This window comes from Paroedura picta, chromosome 11 (genome assembly GCF_049243985.1).
Source record: "Paroedura picta isolate Pp20150507F chromosome 11, Ppicta_v3.0, whole genome shotgun sequence".
Classification (NCBI taxonomy): Eukaryota; Metazoa; Chordata; class Lepidosauria; order Squamata; family Gekkonidae; genus Paroedura; species Paroedura picta.
The window spans coordinates 39665001-39676977 of NC_135379.1; the positions used below are offsets into that span (position 1 = coordinate 39665001).

Sequence of the window (11977 nt, forward strand, 5' to 3'; positions counted from 1 at the left end):
CCGTCTACTTGTACAATACTTGCCCCACCTGGCTGCTTAGATCGGGCAGACTGGGTCTGGGAATCAGTAAATGACTCTCGGAGAGTCATTCCTCCTGCCTTGAAGCAGACAATGATGCATCCACTCCTAAGGAAGCCTGCTCTGCACCCAGGAGAGTCAGATAACTGATATCCATTCTCAAATGTACCATTCTGGAGCAAGGTGCCCCTAGACTCATACTTTGTTCTGCTGCTCCAGACCAACACAGCTACCCAACCCATCTGAATCTATAGTCTTGAGCAAGGTGATTGAACGAGTGGGGCTGGCCAACGTCAATGATTCCTGAACAATGCAGATTGCTTAGATCCATTCCCATCTAGTTTCAGTCCTGATTAGGGGACTGAAATGGCCCTGGTAGCCCTGGAAGACAACATGCACTGGGAGATGGACCCTGTTAATTCTCCTGGAATCAGTATAAGAGGTTTTACCAATTCCCAGCAATTTTTAAAAATAAGTCTCTAGTCTTTTCCATTGACAAGATATAAGGGGAAAGGCATACATCCACCATTGGAAAAGCTAAAGGCTTCTCTCTTTTAATGAAAACAGGGAATTCTCAGATTATGTTACATTTATTCTTATAGTGGTATATCAGTTCAAGAATATCAAATAGACCATTTTAAAAAATTGAAACAGCCCCAGAGGTCCAAGGTGGAGAGTGGGGCATGATAACTACTCAGGAATTGGGGAAGGGAAACAACCGGGAAACTGGCCATGTAGAAGCCCCATGGACACTGCTAAATCAGCAGCCACAAATAAGTTTTAACATCATTTAAGACATTGTTAAAAATGCCCGCCTTATAGTTTTTGACTCCTGAGGATTGGTTGGTGTTTTAATCGGTGGAGGATAGGTGGGTTCTGGAGCAGGGAGGACAGGATCCTCATGAGGTTATTTCTTGGAGAGAACTAGCTCCCAACACCCATTTCAGCTCAGAAGAATGGCAGCAGCTCCTCCCCTCTCCCCTCCCCTCCCCTCCCCTCCCCTCTCCCACCTCCCAAATGTCTTAGTTCCATGCAGCATCAGGTGCCAGTGTCCATTTTGAGAACGACCTTCCCTACAAGCGCTACGTGTCCCGAGAGTGAGGGTTGGTTCTAGGGAATCCAGACCTGACCTTTCACGTCTAATTTGGCTCCTAGCGTAAAGCACAACAGTTCAAATAAGCAGCCAAGCCCTGGGCAACACATACCGTTGAGCCACTTTTTACAACTCCCAGTCTGCCCCTTGTTTTGCTTCACCCTTTCCTAATTAAGCAGGCTGTCTAGATTTTTGTACCTTTTTTAAAGGTTTAAATTCCGTTTACCATCCCCACTCCAGACAAATATTGTAAAAACCTTGCAAAACTGCTCTAAAGCTCTTCATTAGTTACCTGAACCATGAAGAAAGCCTGCAGATCCATCCCCTACCCAAGAGAAAAAAATGACACATATTTGGAAGGAGCAATATCAATCCTTCATCCGCTACTCTTAAACACAGGGCATATTTTCCTCCTAACCTGGTATTACTGTTCTTGATCTCAACTGAAATTGTTTAAAGAGTTATTCACTTTCTATTTTCCCTCCCCCCATTTCTTCATAGCTCCAAATTTCTTGCACAGAATTGTTATTTGAGAGAATATTCCTTTAATACTTGGGATATAATGTACAAATGGGCATATTGAGGTATAAAATGGCAACATTAATTTCAGATGCCTAATTAAAAAAAAATAACTTCAGGCAATTTGTACCCATGGGAAGTAATGCGGTGTTTGGGGGTAATTAATTCAGACCAAGCTAGGCCTTGCTATGGACACTTAAAAACTAGATCCCTTGAGGCCTGAACTGAGGATGCATTATTAATTCAAAGGATTATTGGAAAATAATTTTCCATATCTGTCAGGGTGCCTCTTAGTGCTCCTTAATTACTTCTTATTTGATTGTATTGCTTCTTATTTCCAGAAATTCATGTTGACAGCACCCTCAATTGCTTATGCAGCTAAGAAGAGAGAGAAGATTGTGCTGCATTTATCAAGACATGTCAAATGATCACTGACAGGAAATAATTTTAACTGCCACATGCGAATCTTTTTTTTAATTCAGATTGTGTGTATATATAAAAATTATCCTTCGTTTTCTTTTTTATCCTGCTGCACATGCAAATCAGCAAATTACTAGGGGGCGGGGAACACACACACACGCACAATAGAATACCTATTTAAAATCATGCTAAATAAGATGGCTGGAATCCAAAGAGCTACTATAAGTGCACCCTGTGGGAGTCCTGACTTTTCCCTTGAACAATGGACTCCCTTGCCATTTCACAGGCTGCTTTTGAATCCGCTGAGTGGTAGAAGGAAGTGGGGTTGAGGGGGAGAACTCACGAGAAACGAGCTACACGAGAAACAAAAATTCAAAGCCCAGTTGGGTATGTGAAACTAGTTGCACAGTTCTTTGAATCCTGGACGACGTATTTGAGAATATTCCCACTTTAAAGCTGGATTCTGGTCACTGAAAGCCAAACCAAATAAAAAAGCCTTTGTCGTCCTTCTGACAAAGGCCCAGAATGGCGATTAGCCATTAAGACAGGTATGGTGGGGTACATTCTTGACCTTGGCATATAGATAAACTGACTGTGCTTTCTACAGGTCTAATTGCATGTTTGGGAATGCTGTGAGAGGTATGATAGGAATGGAAATGTGCCATTTCAGAATGGGGGCGGGGGGAGAATTACATGATGGTAATATTTTGAAATCTATGTTTTATTGGAAGTAAAACGTGCTATCCCAGAGCTCGTTCTCTCTCTCTCTCTCTCTCTCTCTCTCTCTCTCTCTCTCTCTCTCTCTCTCTCGTTCTCTCTCTGTGTGTGTGTCCTGGTTTGGAGCTGCAGGAAGCATCGGAAGATATATATACTAGCATAGTTCGAATAGGAACTTCCTGGAATTTTTCAAATCCTCTCCTTTGGTGTCCTGATTGGCTCGTGAGAAACTTCCTGCTCCTTTGAGCATACTTCCTCCCTGTTTGCCTCCTGAACAGCAGTTGAACAGAAGAATTACTTCAGTAGATTCAAATGAGTAGCCATGTTGGTCTGAAGCAGCACAATAAAATCAGAATCCAGTAGCACCTTTAAGACCAACAAAGATTTATTCAAGGCGTAAGCTTTCGAGTGCAAGCACTCTTCGTCTAGCAGCAGAATGCAGAATGAGGAAGAGTGCTTGCACTTGAAAGCTCACGCCTTGAATAAATCTTAATTGGTCTTAAAGGTGCTACTGGACTCTGATTTTATTCAGACAACAGTGACAGTTAGGAATCACTCTCTCCTTTCTACACAAAGTTGTTTCTCTTCATAATAAAACTATTTTGTCATTTTAAGCAGCTTGGTGCTGTTCTTCACATATTGAAACTCTGTCAACCCTAAGAAGCTGTTGTGTTGGACTCTGGTGGTTTTGGGTGCCAACTATGGAGGTTTGGAGGGGGGTGGAGCCTGAAGAGAAGGGGGGGTAATTTAATGGAGGGTAATTTAATGGGGTATAATCCCATAGATTCCACCTTGGAAAGTTGCTTTTTTCTAGTTTCATTATTGTCTTTTAAAAGATAGATTTTGTTGCAAATAAAGTCATACTCTGTTTACCTGAGAAGACCCTGAGCATGCTGTTGTGTGACTCCAGCATCTTACAGTAGGGACTGCTAGTCAAACAGGAGCATTCTGCTGCTAGACTTCTTCCGGTTTCTTGGCAATTTACTTATCAGCAAACTGACAGTTTCATCTTTAGCCAAATTCATTAAACATCTTGTATTATTTTGCTGTACTTAGAGATGTGTGTAAGCCATAGAATTGTATATCCAGATGTGCTGCACACTCACATTATACTGCCTTCTTTTACCAAGCACACAAAATCTGAAGTTTATATTGTGCCATTTGTCAGAAGATAATGTGGTAATGGAAGATCACAAGTGCTCATAGTGAAGCAAAGTGAAATCCAAGAAATGAAACTGCTCCAAATAGGGGTCTAGTAGCTGAAGTGTGTTTCTGAAGAACCAACATTGCAATAAGTCTGTTTTCCTGCTACTTAGAAACCATCTCCATTTAGACAATATCATCCCTCACCCTTTTGCCCAGCCAGCCTAGCTGTCAAGTACCAGAAATCTGAGCATCTCTAAATACAAAAAAATCAGTATCTTATGAAGCAAACAGATACTTTACATATATCTTTTCTGCTTCCCACGGGAGATTGAAATTAGATCCCTGTCAACAATTGTCACATGCTTATAAAGCAGAAACAATTTAGGAAAATGCTATTACCCAGCCCGCATAGCTTGTGACCCAGGTTCGAATCCTGACTCTGTCACTGAAGCCTAGAGGGTGACCTGAGGCCTACCATATACTCTTAGATGAACTTCACTGGCCTGTTGTGAGTATAAAACACAAGAGAGGAGAACAACGTTAAAAAGTTCAATTGGATTCCCTGTTGGGGGAAAAGGTGGGGTATAAATGAAATAAAATGAAACTTACAAAAATTAAAAGTTGTCATCCCAAGCCAGAGGAAGAAATGGGAGGCTGACTGAATGACCAATGATGGCTGGTGGATGGTGTTTAGATCGGTGGGGCACCCGTTGTATGTACAAATACCACAATAAGGTATCAGTGAAGAAGTAAACGTTAATTGCTTGTTCTGTGCACTGAGCTCATGTGCATTTCACATCTTCAGTGACCTTCTCTGCAGTAGTTGTGTGTGACTGACAGGAGCTTTCTGTACAATCTCATTTGCTTCTGTCACCGTTGGGATAAAGGTGCGTTTCCATCTTACATGTTCATTGTTGTATTCGTCAAAGCCTAATAAAACGCCAGCCACTTCTACTAGTAACATTTCCCAGATGTAAAACTGACAGATTTTAAAATGGGGGATTTTGGAAAAATCCAGCTAGATGGAACAAAATTTCAGGTCACCAAAGAGGTTGGGTGGGGGGAACCTTGTAGAAATACTAAGGACAATTCCCAAAGAGGTAAAATTATGCGGGATCAGAGAATCTTTAATCAAAGTGTAAATATTAAAAATGGCACAGAAAAATCCATCAGCTTTAGTTACATAGTACCTTCCCCTAGTGTTAAAACCTCCCTTTTTAATGAAATTACACTTATTCACAAGTATTTTTCCTATGACCAGATATAGATACTAATAACATAAAATACATATACATCAAACGTGTTTCAGCCATGAGACATTTTGGGTGGTTTATGTTTGTACAATGGACACCATATCATGTGTGCATTAAAATGACAACATGCTTCACCAAACCACTGAATCAATGGATTTGCCTCCAGTTTTATTTGTTTGTTTATTTGTTCATTTGTTTATTTATTTGTTGTTGTTGTTATGAGGAAATCTGCTCACATGGCATTCGAAAAATAAAAGAAATAAAAGATTTCTAAAGCTACCTAAAAATCAACTGTCTTTGACCTAAGATGATATGAAAGAAAAAAATGGCAGGAGGAGGAGAAGAAGGAGAAGGAGAAGAGTTGGTTCTTATATGCCGCTGTTCTCTACCCAAAGGACTCACAAAGAGGCTTACAATCGCTTTCCCTTTCCTCTCCCCACAACAGACACCCTGTGAGGGAGGTGAGGCTGAGAGAGCCCTGATATCACTGCTTGGTCAGAACAGCTTTATCAGTGCTGTGGCAAGCCCAAGGTCACCCAGCTGGATGCATGTTTGGGAGCACGGAATCAAACCCGACTTGCCAAATTAGAAGTCCGCACTCCTAACCACTACACCAAGTACCTTTAAAATCCTAAACTACCCACATTGTGCCGGAGGTATCCGTTTCTCCTTTGGATATAAGCCAATTAGTATATTACAAATCTGCAAGAGGGAGAATTCTTGAAAAAAAACTGCTGAATGGCAAAATGTGAATGTCCTCATACTGCTGAGAAAGGGCAACTCACTTCAGCCTGGTAACGTACATCAGAATCTAATTTAGAAATTACAGGAAGGATGCAATTTCTATCTGGCATCTCTCTGGAGAGGTCTGACCAATTTTAATACAGACTAGCTTTGCTGACTCCCTAAATGGAGTTCAACACAACGGTGTTTCCACTTCTTCCAAGCAGAATGAACTATGGCTACATTATACCATTGTGCCGCGTAGTGTGTTTCTTGAGGCTGGTCCCTCGAGCTAGAATCTAGTCCTATGGGCCTTTTAGGCTGTTCAAAAGAAAAGCATAGGTTACCTGGGAAATCATTTTCTACTGCATCGGTGGGACTTCCAAGTAAAAATTCTTTAGAGTAGGTGACCGGCTGATCAGGCTTAGAATGCATTAACCTATAAGAGAGTGCACAAGACTGAACGGACAGGAAAGAACATTCCTTGCTTCATTTAAAAGTCATCTTGAAGGTTGTTTAAAGCCAAATCAAAGGGAGAACATATGAATTCAGCTCTCGGGAGATAGCAAAAGAAAAATTACTTTGAGACAACAGAGTGAGATGTTAGCTTGTATGTGCATTCTGCAAGGGAGAGATATCGGAGTTGCGGGGGAGTGGGAATAGCAGCAAATCATGCATGGGTCAGTCTAAGCAAAAGGTATTCACTGAAGTGCTAGGAAAAATAAAGCAGAAAGGACAACTTGGTTATAAAAATACATTGTTAAGACTACAGAAGAACAGCTTCTTGCTATAGCTTTAACCGAAAGAGATAAAATACAGCCAGATTTTATCAGCAGAGAGCCCTACACCAGTTTGAAAAACTATATATATATATATATATATAGATAGATAGATAGATAGATAGATAGAGAGAGAGAGAGAGAGAGAGAGAGAGAGAGAGAGAGAGAGAGAGAGAGAGAGAGAGAGAGAGAGAGAGAGAGAGAGAGAGAGAGAGTGTCATGCTGAAGACTGTTATTGTGCAATACTATATAACGTTGCTCCAGTCTACATCAACTGATTCCAGTGGGCTTGAACTGGAGTAACTCTGCCTAGGATTGCTCTTTAAGTCTGATTCTTATCAGCCTTTGTTTAGAACTCTACATAGAGATACTTGAAGACTAAATGAACGTGCCAGTATAGCACTAGATCTTCTCCCTTATTAAGACAGCGATCTGATGCCTAGTGTGAGAGGCTTTCTTTTGGGGTGGGGATATATGACTTACACCCACGGGAGTGTTGTTGCTGCCTATGCTGGTGAAACGCAAAGCTACAATGGTATAAGAAACTGATGCACCACAACTGGGCAGTACACATGAACCAATGCAGGGGTCCCCGTGGTCCCTGTGGCCACCATGGCACCTGCCTGCGGACACCTTTCCTTATGCCTGTCAAGGGTTTATAGAGAGTGGGAAGGACCAGCTGGGGCTTTCACCCAGCAAAGCTTCTGATTGGCCATTGGAGGTTTGATTGGCTGGGCTGATTTTTTAAAACCTTGTTTTGGTAGACACTGCCACCTCAGTTGCTACAAGGATCTGCACTGTGTGACCTGAGGTAAGCTGTGGCGGCCATTTTGTACCGGCTGTGCCTACTGTGTGAAAATTCCAATGGCTCCTGTGGGCTCAATAAGCTGGTCAGTCCCTGTACTCCTACAGCAACAGCAACAGCAGCAGCACAAGTGGGAAATCTGGACAGCATTTTGGCCACCAGAGGAGAGAAGCTATGGGTCACTCTTCTCTGTTAAAAGAGTGGTTGTCTGGAGGCTTCTGCTGACTGTAGGTGGGTGACTAGTGAATTTTCTGTGTGTGGGAATTCATCATGTGTGTCTCAGGTACAGTTGGATCATTGAGTACTAACAAAGATGTCATTGGGAGCCCTTCCCGAACTGGGACATCATCATCAAAGCCACTCTTTGAACTAAGCTTCCATGAATGGTTGTCGTAAGGCCATCATTGCTATATGATGTAATTGGTAGATAGTGACAGTGTTTCCAGAACTTGGTGTGCTTGTGTTATTATTTTTTTTTCTAGAGTTGTTATTATACTTTCTACTCTACTGCTGGATCACAGGATCACAAGTATGTTACACTGTCATAAACTACTGAGGGTTTTTTTTTTTTTTGCTAGAGCTCTGAGTTTGCCTGTTTTGGGGAGGTTTACCATGGCATATGACAGAATGCCAAAGGCAACTCTCTAGCCTAGGCATGAGGCCTGCTGGGGGTCATGTCAACCCAATAGCAATTTGCAAAACCAAGTCATGCAGAAGCCAACCCTAATCAGACCCCAATCCTAATTCCTGGCCTGCTTGTGACACCTTGCACCTTATATCCAGACATAATGGATATAGCATTGTTCTGCCTGAATAATTCCCAATCATATGTTAAGGACTGTGCTGTATTGGATGCCGGGACCAGATTCTTACACTGTGGATGAGCTTTGGATGGTCTCTATCATTGTAGGTTGGTCATGGGGCTAAAAGTCTCTTCTGAGTTCCTTATAGATGGTTTGAGAGCCCACTATGTATTGCATGGTCCTTGTGTCCCCCATAATGGCCTTGATACTGTCAACCAGACTTTTTGCCAGGAGTTCCATGCTCAGAATTTAATTTCCAGGGGGTGCATGGTCCCAGGACTATGGCATGCAGAGAGTGAGTTTATGCCCATCAGTAAATGAGGAGGAAATAGTAGTTCCCCAGGATAATTTCAAATCAAGAAAATGACATGGAAGTGTTGGAAGAAGGCATGCCTGGACATTGGAGGGTGCTATACTGCTCTAGATCTTTGCATGTGAGATGCCTCTCCATCTAACCTGGGAGTTCTGACTCCTCCTACTCCTCGAGGACCTGAAATAAGCAGGACACATCTACAGGTGTCTTTTCCTATAGAGGATATGCCATTATACACATACACACATGACGCCGGATTGGCTGGCCACTTGTTTTATGGAATAGTATAGATTAGGCTTTTCCCTCTCTCCTTTTGACAGCAACGTGGATGTGAATTGAACCTATATTTTGCAATATACTTACATGGAGTTGATTTACTGCATATGACACCTCACTTCATTGACTGTGCGCCTTTGCTATATCAATTCCTGCATAACCCCAGTAGGGACATAAGCTTCGGCCACTAGCCAGTCTGGTGTAGTGGTTAGGACTGCAGACTTCTAATCTGGCATGCCAGGTTCGATTCTGCGCTCCCCCACATGCAACCAGCTGGGTGACCTTGGGCTCGCCACAGCACTGATAAAACTGTTCTGACCGAGCGGTGATATCAGGGCTCTCTCAGCCTCACCCACCCCACAGGGTGTCTGTTGTGGGGAGAGGAATGGGAAGGTGACTGTAAGCCGCTTTGAGCCTCCTTCGGGTAGGGGAAAGCGGCATATAAGAACCAACTTTTCTTCTTCCCTTCTTCTTCTCTAGGCCATGACTGCTGAGTTTACTTAGGAGCCTTCGATGAGGAACTTTATCAAAAGCTTTCTAGTGGTCTAAGTAAAGAACAGAAAAGAACATCTACTGGGTCACCCATATCCACATAGAAGAGTTGGAAGGGGCCATGCAGGCCATCTAATCCAACCCCTGTTAAAGATGTTTGTTCACTCCCTCAAAGACCTCTAAAAGATTACTGGGACGAGATCACCCTTGCAGAATCCATGTTAATTTTTCCTCAGTAGCTTTTGTTCATCAATGTGCCTACTAGTTCTATCTTTAATATTGGAGTCCACCAACGTACCCAGTATCGATATTAGGCTGACTGGCCCATAATTTCCTGTATCTCCTCTGAAGCCCTCAGCATGGAAACATTGCTATGTCCCGCACAGAAGAACCCAAACAGTTAATTTCCGGATGAAAATTATTACATGGGAATTAATTGCTCAAGGAGTCCATACATAATAGTTGAAATAAACTATGTTGAAAAATGTTTTAAGCGCCAATTCTTTTCTGATAACAAGACAGCAAGCTTCAGTCTAAGTTCAAAGACCTTGCTTTAGTTTCCTGTTGATTTTTAGAGTGCCAGAATGTTATAGCTCCTATTTCATCATCTTATTCCATATCTTTCATTTCACCAGAAATCCCCCAGTGGTCAGAAACTATTTTTCAAAATTTTTCAAAATTTTCTAGCTCCTATTTCACCGTTAGTGCCAAATTCTTATATTTAGAAATGGACTGTACATGGTGACATCATCAAAGATAGGATGGCCCTGGATTTTACTACTCTTTTTACACAGGTTAGACTTAGGCAGAGTCTGCACTTACTTTGTTTATTCCAGTTTACACCCTAGTTGACTTCTGAAGACGTGTATACATGAAGCTTATTTATACTGAATCAGACTTTTGGTTCATCAGAAACAGTATTGACTTTTGGCAGCAATTCAATACAGATTTTGGTAGCAGTCTTTCACATCACTGACTGCTAGGGATTGAACCTGGAACTTTCTGCATGCTAAGCAGGTGTCCCAATAAGTTGGAGTCCAGGAGCACCTTTAAGACCAACCAAGTTGTATTCAAGTTATGAGCTTTTGTGTGTTCTGACCGGGCAGTGATATCAGCGCTCTCTCAGCCTCACCCACCCCCACAAGGTGTCTGTTGTGGGGAGAGGAATGGGAAGGTGACTGTAAGCCGCTTTGAGCCTCCTTCGGGTAGGGAAAAGCGGCATATAAGAACCAACTCTTCTTCTTCTTCTTCTTCTTCTTCTTCTTCTTCTTCTTCTTCTTAGCCCATGTGCCATTGTCCTGACCACAAATGGACCCCTGTGCAGCTGGGGAATTCAGTTCCAAGTGTGTCATTTCCAGCAGATGTCAGGATAACAGGGATGAAGTCAATGTAACATATAGTTTGGTCCTCAAATACATGTTAAAAATGTAAAAGAAGAAGAAAAAGCTCAAGAAAGGAGATGGTTGGTTTCTTCCTTGATCCTTCTCAGCACTAGACCTTCAAACAAGCTTTTTCTCATGAAGAAATAGCTGGTAGAAATCTTTTGCTTACTGAATATCAGCCTAGGCATGATTTTCAAGACAGATAACAATACAATGACAACATCCTTTGGATGAACTTGTCAAAACAGTGCTTATTGTGTTTAGAAGACAGCTGGGAGGGCATCTGTATTTTAGGACTGTGATCAAAGTATGTTTCTATCTACTGATTTCATTTTATCCCACCTCCCTCTTGTTGCTATTCCTCCATATCTCCCCCCCCCCCGAGTTCAATATGCACAACAACCTGTCAAGTAGAGTGTTGGATGAGAAACAGCAAGTGCCTCGGGGTCCCCCGGCAGCATATACAGCTGAGCAAGGAATTTGAACACGGCTCCCCCTATCCGTTTCCCCACTTGCAGATCTTAAAAAAACTTCTGTTGTGTAGCTCCATGCTGTTGAGAAGAATATAGGGCACTTTTAAAAAGGAGGGCTGGCTGGCGACAACATTCTGCTCCCGGAATAACTTTTGTAGATGATGAATAAAGCAAACCGAACAGATTGCTATGAATAGACATAATGTGCGACTCGTAGGTAGGAAAATGATCTTTTGATTTGGAAAAAAAGAAGCAAGATTTGTACAGAAGCACCACAGTAGCCTACACAATGAGTCTGTAAAGCAGCATTCTGCTTCAACAAAACTGTGGGGTTTTTTTAAAGAAAAAAAATCAAACCCTTTGGTGATCAATTAAGTTTAAAATGTTCTCTTTGCAGCCCTTGTTCTCATTGCCATCATAGATGGTTTCTATTTCATCTCTCTTGTGGTGGATTGCTCCCCTTTTCATGAAGGAAACTCTTAACAGAAGCAACTTTCTCCTTCATTGTCAGCTAGTGATGGGGCAGCTAGTGATGGGGCACCGTTTGACACTTGGTTATCATGATGTTGTTAAAGATAGAGCCTCAGTGAGGCAAAACTAGGCCAAGCCAACAGATTTTTTGCTGTCACTTGACAGAAGAAGAAGAAGAAGAGTTGGTTATTATATGCCGCTTTTCTCTACCCGAAGGAGTCTCAAAGCAGCTTACAGTCACATGTCTTCTTCTTCTTCTTCTTCTTCTTCTTCTTCTTCTTCTTCTTCTTCTTC

The 11977-nt window shown here is 42.1% G+C and overlaps 1 long non-coding RNA gene across 1 annotated transcript in view; it reads left to right on the forward strand.

Moving 5' to 3' along the window:
• The window catches only part of LOC143820961 (uncharacterized), a 10298-nt gene extending 7458 nt beyond the window's left edge, over positions 1 to 2840 (forward strand). Inside the window, exon 3 of the long non-coding RNA XR_013225611.1 lies at positions 1972 to 2840. This is a non-coding gene — a long non-coding RNA (uncharacterized LOC143820961). The remainder of the gene's footprint in view (positions 1 to 1971) is intronic.
• The last annotated feature ends 9137 nt before the right edge of the window (positions 2841 to 11977 follow it).